The sequence below is a fragment of the Nyctereutes procyonoides genome, unplaced genomic scaffold, assembly GCF_905146905.1.
Source record: "Nyctereutes procyonoides isolate TBG_1078 unplaced genomic scaffold, NYPRO_anot_genome, whole genome shotgun sequence".
Taxonomy (NCBI): Eukaryota; Metazoa; Chordata; class Mammalia; order Carnivora; family Canidae; genus Nyctereutes; species Nyctereutes procyonoides.
Window position 1 is genome coordinate 37,682,195 of NW_026575120.1, and position 16,576 is coordinate 37,698,770.

General features: G+C 33.5%; 1 pseudogene; it reads left to right on the forward strand.

Moving 5' to 3' along the window:
* The window catches only part of LOC129515778 (protein FRG1-like), a 43,393-nt pseudogene extending 30,031 nt beyond the window's left edge, over positions 1–13,362 (forward strand).
* Positions 13,363–16,576: the final 3,214 nt, after the last annotated feature.

A 16,576-nucleotide genomic window follows, 5' to 3' on the forward strand; every position in this document is an offset into this window, starting at 1 on the left:
TTTAAGACCTGAATCACTGACTACATTTTTCTTAGAAATAAGTTCTCTAGCTTGCAGAGATATGACCTAAAAAGTCTGCTAAAATGTTTTATTACAAAATATATTTGTTTTGCAAAACCGAGAATAGAAAGACATTTTTTTAAAAATTCCCATTATTCAGGGGTTTTAGGTTTGAAAAATTTTAGATTAAAAATTATAGCTAAATTTCTCTAAACTTAAATACAAAAATCCAACCTTTGAATCTATTATGTTTTTGAAAGTGTGTGGATAGATATTAGCATTTTTGGTGGCTCCCTCTATGATAATGAACTGTAGTCATTTTTGTGCAAATGAAGGATGGTAATAAATTTCCAAAAGAGTAAGGTTTTCCTAAATGTGGTGGCCCTGAAAAGATGCAGGTTATGTGTTTTGGGTTTCATTTTGGAACGGACTGATCAGTCTAGAAAATAATGAAACCAAGTATATGTTCCATATATATTTCTACTCTGGAGGGTTCATTACATATTATTTTCAAATGATCAGTTTTGTCTAATTTTTTTTTACAAGATGAATTTTACAATGCATGGTAATTTCAGATTGAAGAAAAGATGCTGAGAAGTTTGTGACAAAAATTTAATGTATTAGATATGTTGTAAAATGCTACTTCCAGCTTGAGCATATACATTTACAAATAAATCAATGGACACAATATAACTTAATACGCTCTCTTCTTTGTACATACTTTCTGTTTATGTCTGTTATCAGTCCATTTATAAAGAAATCATTATTTATACATCAAAACGTATATCCTTCAAGCAACTTGAAAAAAAATGTACTTTTTAAACTAGTGGAATTTTCTTTTTTTCCTTTTACTTTTCTTGAAAGAAAGAGAATGAGTGAGAGGAGGGGGAGAGAGGAAATCTTAAGCAGGCTCCAAGCCAGCATTGAGCCCAACCCGAGTTTGGATCTCACTGCTCTGAAATCATGACCTGAGCCGAAATCAATAGTCAGAGGCTTAAGCGACTGAGCCATCCAGGTGCTACAAATGTGAATTTCTATTGACAGTTATTTCACTGAAGGGCCCTGGTGAATTTTATCCAAAACAATAGTGTTAAGAAACAACTATCTGGGAACTAGATGTGCACAATGTTACTGGGTGCTATTGCTTCCAACCTTTGTTTCTAAGTTTTTCAGCAAACAGGTCTAGGAAATATACATTTGTAAGCACAAGTCATCTATACTTACTATCTCCGTATCTATACTCAACACCACGGGTTCATGCCAATAGCTCCAATTCCAGTTCAACTCCTCAAGCTTCATTCAATTTTCCTCCCTTTCCTTGTTTGTAATTCTTCTGATAGTGGCTCTCAGTATTCAAAATATAATACATTTACTTACCTTTTCAGTCCTAGACTATCAAAAGATGCATACGTAGTTTTGTGAGATATTGCCAAACACTTCTCCAAAAGAATTTCTCAGCAAGAATTTCATTTTGTCTTCATTCGTAAGAGGAGATTTTTATGGGTTGAACTACCCCCACCACACCAGGGACTTCTAAGATATAACTCCATTGTCTTTTGGCTTCCTTGGCTTTTGAAAAGAAAAAGATATTGTAATTCTAATCCCTATTTCTCTCTGTGTAATTTTTTCCTTCTGACTTCAATTTTTTTTCAACTTTATTGGGGGTATAGTTGACGAATAGAAATTATATATACTTAAGATGTACTTGATATTTTAGTATATGTAGACATTGTGAAATGATCATCCCAATCAACAAGCTAGCTAATATTTCCATCATCTTACGTAACTTTTTTTTTTTTTTTTGGTGAAAACACTTCATATCTACCCTCTTACTAAATTTCAAGTATGCAGTATAGTATTGTTTACTGTAGTCCCGTGCTGTACATTAGATTTCCAGACCTATTATTCATCTTTCATAATTGAAACTTTGTCACATTAAATAAACATCTCCCCGTTTTCCTTTATCCCCAAACTGCTAGCAACTACCATCAGGCTCAGTGTTCCTAGGAGTCCAACTATTTAAATCCTACATATAAGTAAATTCATGCAAAATTTGTCTTTCTGGGTCTGGCTTATTTCACTTAGTGTAATACCCTCCAGGTTCTCATAGGATTCCAATTGCAGTTTGATATCATCTAAGAACTTTGGGATGTTCTGGGTTTAGTGGTTGTTACTGTTTTTATTTTGTGTCATTTCCTAGGTTGTTTCAAGTCTAACAAGCCTAATGAAGCCATTCTGTCTTTCTGCCCATTGTCATTATTATTGTTGTTAGAGTTTCCATTGACTCTTTCTTGTCCTTTCCATTTCACTCCTGGTATTCATGCAGGACATCCCTCTTGTAGACTAGACACCTTTACATACCAAGCATTATTATTTTAGCACCCTTATCTCATAGTACCAACATCTGGTTAAGTTTATGTTTATTGTTCTGTCTCCTGACAGTGTGTTGTTTATTATCCTGCTTTTGCATTTGTCTCAAATTTCTTATTAAATTCTGGTCATCATGTGAAAAACAAGACCGAGTTATATAGCATTTGTGCCTGAAAATGAAAATACTTGTTCCTGTGCTACATTTTTAGTTTGTTTTTTGATTCAACCTCCTCCAGGGTTGTGCTGGTTTTGAGATTTGTTGTTTATACTGTTAACTTCTATCCATCCACTTCAAGTTTTCCCAGCATTACCTCTGGTTAGGATTGCAGCTTGGTTGCTGCAGGGATTTTCTTCAATGCTGCTCTTCCATGGTTAAGTTTCAAACTTCCCTGTTTCCTGGTCCCTCTCAGAGGGAAGTTCCATGTATGTGTCCCTCTCCCAATGGCAGACTGTGGCTGCTTTTTACTCAATGTTTATTACCATACCAGCAGAATCTAGGTTGGGCCTCAAGGAAGCGTGGCTTCCATAGTGATACTACTCTTAACTCTCATGGAAGCCAAACTCTGCCTTTCTTGGCAGTTCTTATGCAGGAGAGGATTTCTTATCTTTTCTTCAGAAGCAGGGAATCTCTATGATTTCCTGTCCTCAGCCAGCAGCAAACTTTTTTTTTTTTTTAATTTTGTTTTGTCTTTAGTTCCTCTCCTCTAGCCATATAGGACCTTCACATGTGCTCACTGAGATTGCTGCCTTTCTCTAGTAGCTTAAAATGTTTGTACTATAGAGTATAATTGTTCTTCTAGGCCATTTTTCTTCCTTCAATGTCAGCAAGTTTTGTCCTTCGGGTCTGTACCATTAAGGAAGGCTTTCTTCAGTGCCTACCTCACCCCTAACTATTGTCCTAAGTAGCCAGTAGAGATCTATGAAGACAACCTGCAAATGCAGCCTATCTCCCTTTGTGTTGAAGGCTCACAGGGATTCTATTCTCCCCCCCTAGCCCACACTCAATGTTTAGAACCTTTTAAAGTACTGTAGTCACATTATTTTGTTCCAATCAGGCGGTGCTTGTTGTTCACTTGGTGCATGCTCTGCTAGGGTGATCCAGTGTTGGTGTTCCATTTCTCTTTGGAGGAGCTAGTTTTTCCAAAGTGTTCAAGCTACTTGCTTGCCCTGAAACCTCTGCTTTTCAATAAGCTGAGAAAAACTTAAGATTTTTATCCAGCTTTTTCTTGTTGTGAGGACAGAAAGTCTTACCAGCTTTCCACATCCTTTGTGGAAGTAGAACCGGGAGGAACACAATTTTGAGACTTATTCCACATATATTTTTTTTTTCTTAGAGGACCTCAGTCAGATTAAGTCCTTATTGCCCACAATACTATATCTACTCCTCACTGATCCTTTACTGATTTTTCACACTTCCCTGTCACTTATCCTGCTTTCTCTACTCCTCTCACATCTTTCTGGGATTTCCTCCTACATAAACAAACTATCACTGGTTGGTAGAAAGGACTTAATATCAGCAGCAAATTAATAAGTTATCCTTCTTATACTGTTCTTAAACCATTTGTTGTATACATTGCCCTGTCCTACATAATCCTGAACCTGTGTACTATTTCTTATAGATTCTGTCATAAATTATATTCTCTTTTATTTAAAATTTTACATCCATAAAGACCTGTAGAAAAGATGTTTCTGAATTAAGAATTTCATTTAACTATAATGCACACACTTTGAAAACATCCCATTCCTCCAAATTCACTTATAAGTAGCTAGATCAGAAAAAAAGCTATACACTAGGAAAAATATATACCATATTTTCTCTAAATTTCATGGATTATGGGAGCAAGTGCACAACTCTGAGTTTTGGCATTGCATTTCTGGACAAGAGGCTCAGTGCTCAACTCTTTATCTGAAGTTCTTTGGTCTTGAAAATACAGTCCTAGGGGATCCCTGGGTGGCACAGTGGTTTAGCGCCTGCCTTTTGCCCAGGGTGTGATCCTGGAGACCCGGGATCGAGTCCCACGTCCAGCTCCCTGCATGGAGCCTGCTTCTCCCTCTGCCTGTGTCTCTGCCTCTCTCTCTCTCTCTCTCTCTCTCTCTCTCTGTGACTATCATAAATAAAAAAATTAAAAAAAAATCAAAATACAGTCCTATTTTGTGGGGAAAGAACTCAGAATGTTGGGAATGCATTTTGGCTTCAGGTAGATCTAAAAAGGCCCAGGATTAGATTGTTTGGGCTTTAGAATTCTCTCCTTAAAGTTCGATGAAATAAAGAACGAGAAACAAAAATAACTTTTGTAGATTTCCAAAAAAAGATTTTCAGGTAAATTATCTCTTATATCTTAATGTAAAACTTTTATTTCAGACTAAGATTTATTTAGAATGAATGTTTTTTTTTTTTAGAATGAATGTTTTGAGATTCAGAAAATATTCCACTGACCTCTAATCTTAAATAGTGTATGAATATAATAATTTATTAAAAATCTGACCAAATTATGGCTATACCTTTCATCTGAACTCTGCCTAAAATCATGATAGGACTTTAATGTATTTATTTATAAGAGAATTAAGAACAGTATTTTATTTTATTTTGCTTGGTTTAGTTTAGAAAGAAAATCAAGCTTTTAAGTAGAAGACTATTTTATTGCTTATATAATCAAGCACTTCCACAACGACCAAATATATTATTTAAAATCATAGGGGGAACTGGCAGTTAATAATTCAGGGAGGGAGGGGTGGATCTCATTTACTTTACAATTCAATTTTCTGCGATTTAAAAAACTAACACATTTCCTGAATTTTAGAGAAAGTTAACTTTTTTTTTTTTTTGGTACCACAAACATATTCGTATCAACTTTTCAGTTGGAAAATTTTAACTTTTTTTAAGGAACTAGAAGACAATTAGTAAATATATTTTATTTTCTTAAATATGGCTTATTAATTCTACTCCTGGTATACATCTTATATTATCTTATAAATATATGATCCAACCATACTTTAATCTTTCCTTTCAAACTAATGATGAAATCTGAATTAACAGTGAGCATTCTGCTACCAGTAAAAGAAATAACACAGTAGAAGGACAAAAATAAGTGGCAAAAACATGGATGCTTTTTATCCTCTATGTCAAGTTATTCCTCATCTAAAAACAGATTTTATAATGTGATTTATTGTCCTGTCAAAATGGAATATACAACATATTTAATATTATGAATATAAGTTTCTCATCTTAGAGTAATGGAGATTGAATTTTCTCTTCATTATCCATGCTAAATTATTGGATTATTTTAACTATTTTAGTAAAGAGGTTTGCATAGAAGACAAAAAGGACAGCATTAATAATGGTGATAATAGTACATAGAGAAGTAGACAGAAACATATAGAGAAAAAAATTTAAATGGTTATGAAAATTACTGTGTTGCTTACATATATATATATATATATATATATATATTATATTAAACATTGAATGACTGAAGAATAATTTACCCTAATCTTACAAAAGCTCCATGTATTACATTCTGAAAATGATGTTCTGCAATTACACGAGTTCATGTCCCTATAGAGTACTTATGAAGCAGGATAAGTTACATGAAACAAAATAAAACAAAAAACGACTTTGGATATTATGGAAAAGCATTTGTTTTAGAATTAGCTAAAAATAAAAGCAAATGATACATCCAATTTTGTATTCTGTCAATAAGGAAAGAGCAGTTTCTGTATTACTTTTGCTTTTCACAGCAAAAGGATGATTTAACAGGAAAGAGAAGACTGGATGAGATCAAGAATCAAGGACTGGAGGTTTCACACATAAATGCATGAACACACACCAGGACACACAGAGACTCACACACAAAATATTATCTTGGGATTTAGGTATTAAACCAGATTTCTAATTACATAGTGATCATCTATGGTATCAAAATACCTAAAATACGTATTTTTTAAAGTTATGCATCAAAAATTAGCTATATTTACTATTTTCCTCATAAAAATGTGTCTCCCCAAAGCACCTGTCACACCTGTAATTTTAAATTAGTTTTTTGTGACTATTCACCCAATAACTCTTTATCTATTAAATCACTGATGATACGGATCATAGTCATGTTTGTCCAACGTAACCTCAGGGTGTAGCCCAGTGCCTACAACATGTAGACACTTAATAGATATCTATTGGATAAATGTGAATGTTTAAAGAAATGAAAGGATGCGTTTTTGAATGTGTCAGTTTTCCAAACAGTGATAGAAATATAAATAACTTTTCTTGGTATAAAATCAGTACTGAGCTCTAGGTTAAAATTCCAGATGCTCAGTAGATATTTCTGTCAGAATATCTCACAACTCAAAACAGTGAAGTAAATAAAGACTTTGGATTATGTTTATGATGTTTATGACTCAAAAAATGTACAATTACTTTTCTACTTCTATAGTATAAAAAACAAATATTGCTACCAAACCAACCTGAGATTTTATAAGTACAGGATATCATTCCCCTTTAAGAAAATCTCAGTATACTCACCACTGATCCTCCAGGCAATATCTCAATATTGCAGAGAACTTGCGAACAGGGTTTCAAGTCTGGTCCTGCCAAATGTTCCCAGAGAAACTGTTGAAAACCTCACTGCCTCAAGTACCTCCACTATATATACGTAGTGTTTACCATTTGCTTAAAGCAACTTAATATTCACTCCCAAAACACAAAAATCCTCAAAGAATGAAGTTTGACTTCTACCAGACCAGGCAAACAATGACCAGTAAACATAATTAATCAGTTAAGTTGTAGATCAGAGGGCGTCAAGTACTATTAAAAAAATACATTAAAATAGAGTAGGATTGAGACCTCAATATTAGAGGGACAGGCTGCAATTTTAAAAAGATAGTGAGACATCTTCAAGAAGGTTCACTTGGGCACAAACTTATAGACAGTGAGGGTGTTAAACATAGCTATGTGGGAGAATAAGCCAAGTATAGGGAAAAGTCAGTGCAAAGGACCTGTGGTAAGAGCAACCACGATGTAAACAAAGAAGATCAAGGAAGCCTGTGTGGCTGGAATTGAGTGAGTCATGGCAATCATGCAGGAACTTCTCCATTTTTAAAAAATCTTGTTATCTTTTCCTTAGTTCTCAAGATGTTGATGAACACATATTTTACTGTAAAAGAATTGAAATTATATATATTCTTTTAAAGTATCATTTAAGGGCAGCCTGGGTGGCTGAGCTGTTTAGTGCCTGCCTTCGGCCTGGGCGTGACCTGGAGACCGTGGATCGAGTCCCACGTCAGGCTCCCTGCATGGAGCCTGCTGCTCCCTCTGCCTGTGTCTCTGCCTCTCTCGCTCTCTCCTCTCTGTGTTTCTCATGAATAAATAAATAAAATCCTAAAAAAAAAAAAATGAGTCTACCCTCTTTAAAAAAAAAATAAAGTATCATTTAATATTCAATTTTGTTTGTATGTCTCATACAGCTTATAAAACACCAACAGTATTTTTCCTAAAGTGATTAGAGGTTAATATGATTTTCTTTCACACCATCATGTCTCTTAATTGATATTACCTTAGGTCAAATTTACATTCTCCTCTCCAAAAACAAATTTATTTCAGAGTTTCCTATTTGGTAATGGTCACAGAAGAACAGAACAGCATAGTTGTCTTTTGCTTTTCTGTCTCCCTAATTCCTCTCATCTATTTAATCTACTAGTACTAGACTTTGCTTACCTTTTCTCTAAAAACAATCTTTTCCATTCTCAGGCCTAATTCTTTATTTTTTAAAGATTTTATTTATTTATTCATGAGAGATACAGAGAGAGAGAGAGGCAGAGACACAGGCAGAGGGAGAAGCAGTCTCCCTGTGTGGAGCCTGATGCAGGACTGGATTCTGGGATGGCAGGATCATGCCCTGAGCCAAAGGCAGACACTCAGCACTAAGCCACCTGGGTGCCCCAGTTCTAATTCTTTTTTTTTTTTTTTATCCCTTACAACTCTATCATAACAGCCTTACAGAGCCTGCCAGCTTCTAGTTCCCAAACTACTTTTTACACCACTTTCACATTCACTGAGGTGAGTGTACGATCCTCCATTAAACTATTCTAGCAGGACAAATCAATAACTAACTGGTGGATGTGGTTACAGCAGCTCTTGAATGTCAGCATCCATCAGCCCCTCCTTGTCTGTCCCTTTTTAATTGGGTAGGAATTTAGCTCAGGCTCCAAGTGGGGCTAGTTGTATGTTGACACACACCAGCATAGTATTTTTAGTGGCTTTTCAATATTTTTAAGCCAAAATGCTCACTTCCAGTGCTGACTGAAGCAGCAGAAAAAGTAATAAGAAACCTGATTTCTGACCATATTTAAGAGACAAATTGTAAAGGTGAGGATAATCGTAGAGTGAATGGAGTTAGAGAGTAAAGGTTGATGCAACACCCTAAAGGTGACATCATCTCCTCCCAGAGAAACCAAAGAAAAACAAAGTGCCCAGGTGCTTCAGAAGAAAAGATAACATCTTTTTCCAACAAAGATTGGATTACGTTTGCAGTGATTTCATGAATAAAGTATATTAAACGTCCCATTGCTTGAAATGTCAAAGATACAAAAAAATCAAATCTATGAAAAGGAAAGCCTAAAATGGAAAAGGTATAGTTGTGTCACTGTCATATTCCATTTAAATTGAACTGAATTTGGATTAAATGCCTAAAGAAAAGGCTGAAATAAGAATTGGAATTTAGGCACAGATAGACTTACTTTCCATTCACATGAAAGAGAAATCAGGTTCCGACAAGTGCATGATTTTTCTTAACATGACATTTTTCTGTCTCAAATATTTACTCATTCTGTATCCTACAATTTAACACATGATTTATAACCCTCAAATAATTTATGTAATATAACCACATTATAAACTTGAATGACTTGGTGAGCTAGTATGATGTCACAAAAGAAGGATCAGACACTTCTTCTCGATTTAAGACTCAGGTCAATGAAATTTTAAGCAAGACATTTTATCTTGATAGATTTCACTGATTTACATTTGAAATTATTATGTTGACTTGTTGATCTCTTGGGCTCAGCTCTGCAGAAAGAGTAGCCTTGAGAACAAAGAAATATAAATACATATATCCTCAACTTTCAATTGAAAAGCCATATAATTCAATTGGAAAGCAAAACACAGCTCATTTATTTCAATTATTTCTATTAAACCAAGATTTGTGACTACACGGTCAGGGCAATTCTCCCAAGGTCACTCTTACATGCTATGTTCACTATGTATAAAACCAAAACAGTAATTGAAGGAACTCCAGAAGGTATGTGAATCCATTACAAAAATATACTTAGCTGCATTTGTTAGAATTAAAAATGAGAAAAAGTTAATGCTTCCTGCAGAACTTTAATTTCTGAAAATGCTAAATATACATATACATCTGTTCTTTTTCCTATCCTATCAACATGGTCATAATTAAGTAACTGTCTCAAATTCAACATGGCATGCATATTCATGAAAAGTGAACTAAATCTCTTCAATAGAAGGATAGAATATATATAATTCTTTGTCAATTATTAAGTTAAATACATTACAAGTAAATTATATATATATATATGAAGTTTTATAACTGGGATAAAAACTATGTGCAAAAAATTGTATTATATTCTTGACTATATTACAAAGTAAAAATGCAGAACTTAAAAGATTATTTTAATGCAATTTTAATGATTTTCAGAAGCATGTGAACTGAGTGTCTCTTTCTCTCTCAGCTCTCTAAGGAGAAGATTCAAACAAAAGACATAAAGGAAATCTCAGATAACTGGGTACCAAAACCATCTCACAGAACACCTCTGTGGCAAGCAGAATTCTAAGATGGCCCCATGATCTCTACTTTTTATTACTGAACTGATGATTAGGATATACTACATTTTATCATATAAATAATTGAAATAAATGAGCTGAGTTTTACTTTCCAATTGAATTTCCAGAAGTAATTACAGTTACTAATCAAATGACCACATGATCAGTAGATATCCAGGTGGGCCAAGCCTAATCAGGCAAGTCCTTTAAAAGCAGCAGTTTCTCAGGTGAAAATTTAAAAAAGAAAGTAAGAGAAATATAAATTTAAGAATATTAGGAGAGAGAAAGAGAGGAAGAGAGATTTCATTGCTGGTTTAAAGATGGAGGAGGTCATCCGGGAAGGACATGAAAGCTAAGAATGATCCTAGTTGACACTCACTGCAAAAATTAAGACCTATTCCTACAACAGATTGTTTTGAATTCTGCCAAATAACATAAAGGAACTTTAAAGTAAATTCCTTCCCCAAACCTCCAAATAAGAGGCTATTCCAGTGAAGACACAGATCTTAAATTTGTGAGGTATTATGTAGAGCACCCAGTAATGTCCACTCAGACTTTTGACTTTCAAAACTGTGCAATAATAAATGGGTAGTATCTTAAGCTGCTAAATTTATGGTAACCTGTTATTCAAAAATAGAAAACTATTATTATTTCTAAAACATCAGGTTCAAACCGGATATAGAAATGATCTGTAACTAAATTAGAAAAGTAATTTAGAAACAAAGCTCCATTTTTTTTTAAGTGTAGGAAAATGTGTTGTGACTGGAGATCAAAAAAAAGGGTAAAGAGAAAAATTAAGAAAAAGAAAACTAAGGAAAACATGAATAAATTTGGATGCATTAAAAATCTTAGAAAAATAATTAATATTCAAAATAGAAAGATTATACAATTTTAACATATATTACTAAAAGTGATCACTTAATGACTATAATACAATATATTCAAAGAAATGACAAATCATTAAAGGTCAATCTAATAGAAAAATTGGAAAATCATGGAAAAGAGGAAATTACATGAAAACTGAAATAGTTTATACATATATGAAAAATGCTCCATCTCAATAGTACATTGAAATACATTTTTTTAAGAAAGTGATATACTATTTTATGCCCATCATATTGACCAAAATTGAAGGCTGTTGATCCAGGTAGGTATCCCTAGATATCAATCAGAGGAAATTTATATGTTATTTTGGAAACTGAATTGCTATACTTACTTCAGAATCTAATTTGGGATTACCTAACAATATTGAAGGTGCTTATTTCCATTAGTCAACTATCTTATTTCTAGGTTACTCCTAAGGTAAACTTTCACTAATGTTCATGTGAAGAATTGCAACTTTGCTTCTAGTGAAAAATTATAGCCTACTTAAATTGTGGTCTTCTAGCAGATTGTGTAAAATAGGAGTAATTACTATTCAGGCACTAGATACTGTTCATTTTAAATTAAATAACTTATTTAACTAGTCCTAAGATCCTAAATTTCTGAATACATTATTTTCTAGCATTACATGGAACTACCCTCATTTCTCTTTTAAATACAACTTTTCTAACATTAAGATACACACACACACACACACACACACACACACGCTCCTATCACCAACTGTGAACTTCTTACTTATCTGGCAAATTAAAATACCTCCATAACATGACATAAATATAATTTAAGATGTATTCTGGGAAAGTTCTCCAATCTTGAGTCATGGCACCAGAGATTCATCAAAGAACTTCCTTCCTTCCCTGATTATTCACGAAGGATAAAGGATGGCACTGGATATGGGTTATATTGGCCTTTATTCGATTGTCTGAATTAGAAATATTGTAGGATATGGTTCATAAGAGTAATGGCAATTCTGGTTGAATAACCACCAATCTTTAGTAACTCAAATGTTATCAACAAAATATTGTTTTGAGACAAGGTTTTATTTTATTTTTTTATTTTATTTTATTTTATTTTATTTTATTATTTTATTGTTTTTTGTTATGTTTTTTTTCATTTTTAAGGGCTTGAACTCATGGCCCTGATATCAAGACCTGAGCTACAATCAAGAATCAGATGCTTAAACAACTGAGCCCCCCAGGGTCTCCTGCAACAGAGTCTTATATAAAAGGAAATTGAAAAGATCTTTAGAAAGAAATTTTGAAAAGTAAAGAGACTTTTAAAAATATCATTAAATGCAGGATGAGAGACACCAGGGACTCAGGAGGGACATATCTACTCCTGTTATTGCATGCACTTTCAGGGAGTCTGCACTCTTTCTTCATGTTGGAGCTTCCTTTGCCTGTTTTTACTCCAATAGAGGAATTTTACCCTTAGTCAGCTCTTAATTCTTCACACAGAGTATTACCAGAACCAAGGCTGAATACTCCTATGTGAATTCCATCAAACTTCCATTCAAGGGAAACAAGGCTAAGAGTAAGAAGAAAAAGAGTAAAGAGAAGATGAGAAAAGAGATGAAGATACTCAACTTGATATTGTTGTAATCTGGTGGGTCACAACAAACTTTGGTGAAATTTCAGGGATGATAGCAATTGAAATGGATAGAGGAACCTATATACATGCATTGACAGTGGACTTTTTACACTGGGAGCGCCACATAAAGAAGTTTATGATGGCTAGTCCTCCAGAGCAGTTTACAGCTGTCATCCTGCCTGATTCCTGAATTGTGTTGAAATCTGGCTATGGAAAATATGTTGGTATCAATTCAGATGGACTTCTGGTGCATTTGGATATAATTGGACCAAGAGAACAATGGGAATTCTTCTTTCAAGGTGAGAAAATGGCTTTATTGACCTCAAATAGCTGCTTTATTAGATGCAATGAAGCAGAAAATATGGAAGCAAAAGGTAAAACATCAGGAGAAGAAGAAATGATAAAGATTAGATTCTGTGCTGAAAGAGAAACTAAGAAAAAAAAGGTGATATTCCAGTGGAAGACAAAAGAAATATTAAACAGTGTGTAATCAATTGTATAAAGAAATTTCAGAGCTTTACCTAAACCTAAAATAAACCTAAAATAAAGACACTAAATAAACCTAAAATAAAGATCATAAACCTAAAATAAAGACACTAAAATTTTCAAAAAGCCCAGAAAGATGTATTTTTGCATCAAACACTCTGGACAAGAGAGCAAAATTGAAAGCTAATAGATACTGTAAATGACTAGAATTTCTGTTTGTCTCCTCCTATTTTTTTTTAATAAAATAGTCACTGGAAGTGTATTTACAGTGTTTGTGTGTGTATATACAGAGGACACACACATATATATGTGTATATATATATGTATACATGGTGTGTATATACATATAAGTATATTATCTATATATTATTAGATATATAATTATATCTATATAATTATATATGTATAAGTATATACAAATTATAAATATATAAAATTAAATGCAAACATTTATATTCATCCTTAGAGTATTTCATTAGTTGGACCACTAAGTTTTTCAAGTTATCCTAAATAAAATTCATAATTTAAAATTTTTTCTTTCACTCATGGAGGTAAGGTAGATCCATATTATGAGAATTCCTACTCTCAGAACAGATGTATTTCTATTTTTCCTGACAACTACATCTAAAACGCCTGAAGACACATATATTTTTTCCCTGAATTTACATAGGTTTTAAATATAAAGGAAATGTAAGAAGAATTTGTAAGGTGGAAAGAAGGCATAAAGGCTAGGAACTTGGCCCTTGAGAAATGATATGTGATTATTTTCCTGGGGTTTCATTATAACATGTATAAACAAGATTGTGTGCTAGAGAAATTGGCAACATAGAAAAAACAAACAAACAAACAAACAAAAAACAGATAAAAACAACCCCTCATGGTATTACTTGAGACATATGGAAAGCAGGGATTCTACCCCCACTCTCCGGTCCCCAGCTGGGGTGATATTAAGGAGGCTGAGTGAAAAGATAGGACTTTTCTAACATTTTGGAAGTAATGGTCCGTATTCACACAATATCAATAGAAGTAGAGTCAAGAGCAGTAACAAAGGAACTATCCTCTTCATAGGGTGATTCTGAGAGAGGCTTGGGGGAGGGGCGGGTCTGAAATCTTACTACTGGCCCAGCAGTAATGATGGTCCTCTTTCCTCAACCTCAGGATGTCAATGGAACTGAGTAGGAAATCTGGACTTCTAGTCACATGTGAAAGCAATAGATGTCTTCTTCCTTCTTGAAACAACTGTACTAAAAATTAGAGTGTCTCATAAAAGAAATAGAAAGTCTTAGTAGAGAAATAGAAGATATAGGGGTGCCTGGGTGGCTCAGTAGGTTCAGGGTCTGCTTTTAGCTCAGGTCATGATCCCAGGGTCTTGGGATTGAGCCCTATGTTAGATTCTCTGCTTAAGGGGGAGCCTGTTTCTCCCTCTTCCTCTGCCCCTCCCCCACCTCGTGTGCATCTCTCTCTCTCTCTCTCTTTCTCTCTCTCTCTCTTTCTCTCTCTCTCTCTTTCACTCTGGATCTATCACAACTAAATAAAATCTTTAAAAGAAAAGAAATAGAATATATAAAGAACCAAATGGAGACTAAAAGGCAGAAAACTACAGCAACAAGAATTTTAAAAACCATGGATGGATTTTATGCAATGAATGGGATAGAAGAAATAATTATTAGATTGGAAAATAGAATAGAAATTATGCAATCTTAACAACAGAGAGACAGTAGACTTTAAAAAAAGAATAGAGCCTGAGGAACATGGGGGAGCTATAACAAAAGATTTAACATCCCAGAAAGAAAGAAGGAAGATGGGGCTCAAAACCACTTAATACAATAATGACTAAAATCTTCTTAAATATGTCAAAAAACATAACCTATGGATTTAAGAATCTAAGCAAACTCTAATAAGGAAAATCACAGACAGATGCATTACAATTAAGCTTCTAAAATTTTTTAAGACAGAAAACAAACCTTGAAAGCAGCCAGGGGGGGGGGGGGAAACACCTTATCTCTAGGGGAAAACTAATAATAATGAAAACAGATTTCTTATTAGAAGAAATAAGTGAAGGACAGAAGGAAGAGGCACTGTATTTCCAAGTTATGAACAAAAGAAATATCAACTCAGAATCTTACATTTGTGAAAATATCCTTTAGTAATGAGGGAAAGTCAAGATATAATCAGATGAAGGAAAACTAGAATTTGTCACCAATATGTATACATTGTAAGAGAATGGCTAAAGAATGTTTTCCCAACAGAAAGGAAATTATCAAAGAAGGAAACGTAGAACATCAAAAAGCAAGAAGGAACATGAAAAACATGGCAAATAAACATGGATAAATGCAATAGGCTAAGTCTTGATATTTCTAAATTCTAATTGAAAAACATACTATTATACAATATATAAATAAATTATATATAATATATAAATAAATTAAATAGGTCTAACACCTAGAGTAACTACTAAAAGAGATACACTCAAAAACAATAGTGATAAGTAAAAAGGGAACTGTAAATTTGTTCAGAGAACCCAAAGGAAGGTAGAAACAATAAAACAGAAACCAACAAAACAATTAGAACAAGAAACAAACAAAGAAAATGGTGGGACTTAAGTCCAAAAATGGTAGACTTACATCCAAAAATTGTTATTATATTAAACATAAATGGTCTAAATACAGAAAGTAAAAGACAGAGAATTGCAGAGTGGTTAATGACATGACCCTAACTCAATGCTGTCTATTTAAGAAACTCACTTCAAATAAAATGTTATAGGGAGTTTAGAAGTAAAATTATGGAAAAGGATGGTCATGAACATATTGACCAAAAGGAAGGATGAATGGCTATGTTTATATTACATAAAATAGACATAAGAACAAAGAAAATTACCAGAGACAGAGAGGGACATTACATAATGACAAAATAATCCATTTACCAAGAAGATATAACAATTCTAAATGTATATGCATCAAACAAGAGTGCTACAAAATATGTAAAGCAATAGCTGATAAACAGAAAAGAGAAATCGAAAAATGTACAATAGCTGGAGACATCACCACTCTTCTCTTAAGAAATGTTAGAAGAACTAGAGAGAAAATCAGTAAGGAAATAGAGGAACTCAACAATACCCTCAAATAACAGGATATCATATACATTACAAAAAACTCCACTCAACAATATCAGACTATACATTATTTTCAAGTTCCTATACAACAGATACCAAAAAAATTCCAGACTTTGGAAAATAAAACAAACCTCAGTACATCTGAAATAATTGAAGTAATTCAGAATATGTGCAACTACAATGAAATCAGTCTAGAAATCAACTGAGAAGGAGAACAGAAAATCCCCAAACACTTGGCCATTGAACAACATACTTTAAATAATCATTGGTCAAAGAGCGAGTCTCAGAGGAAATTTCTAAAAATG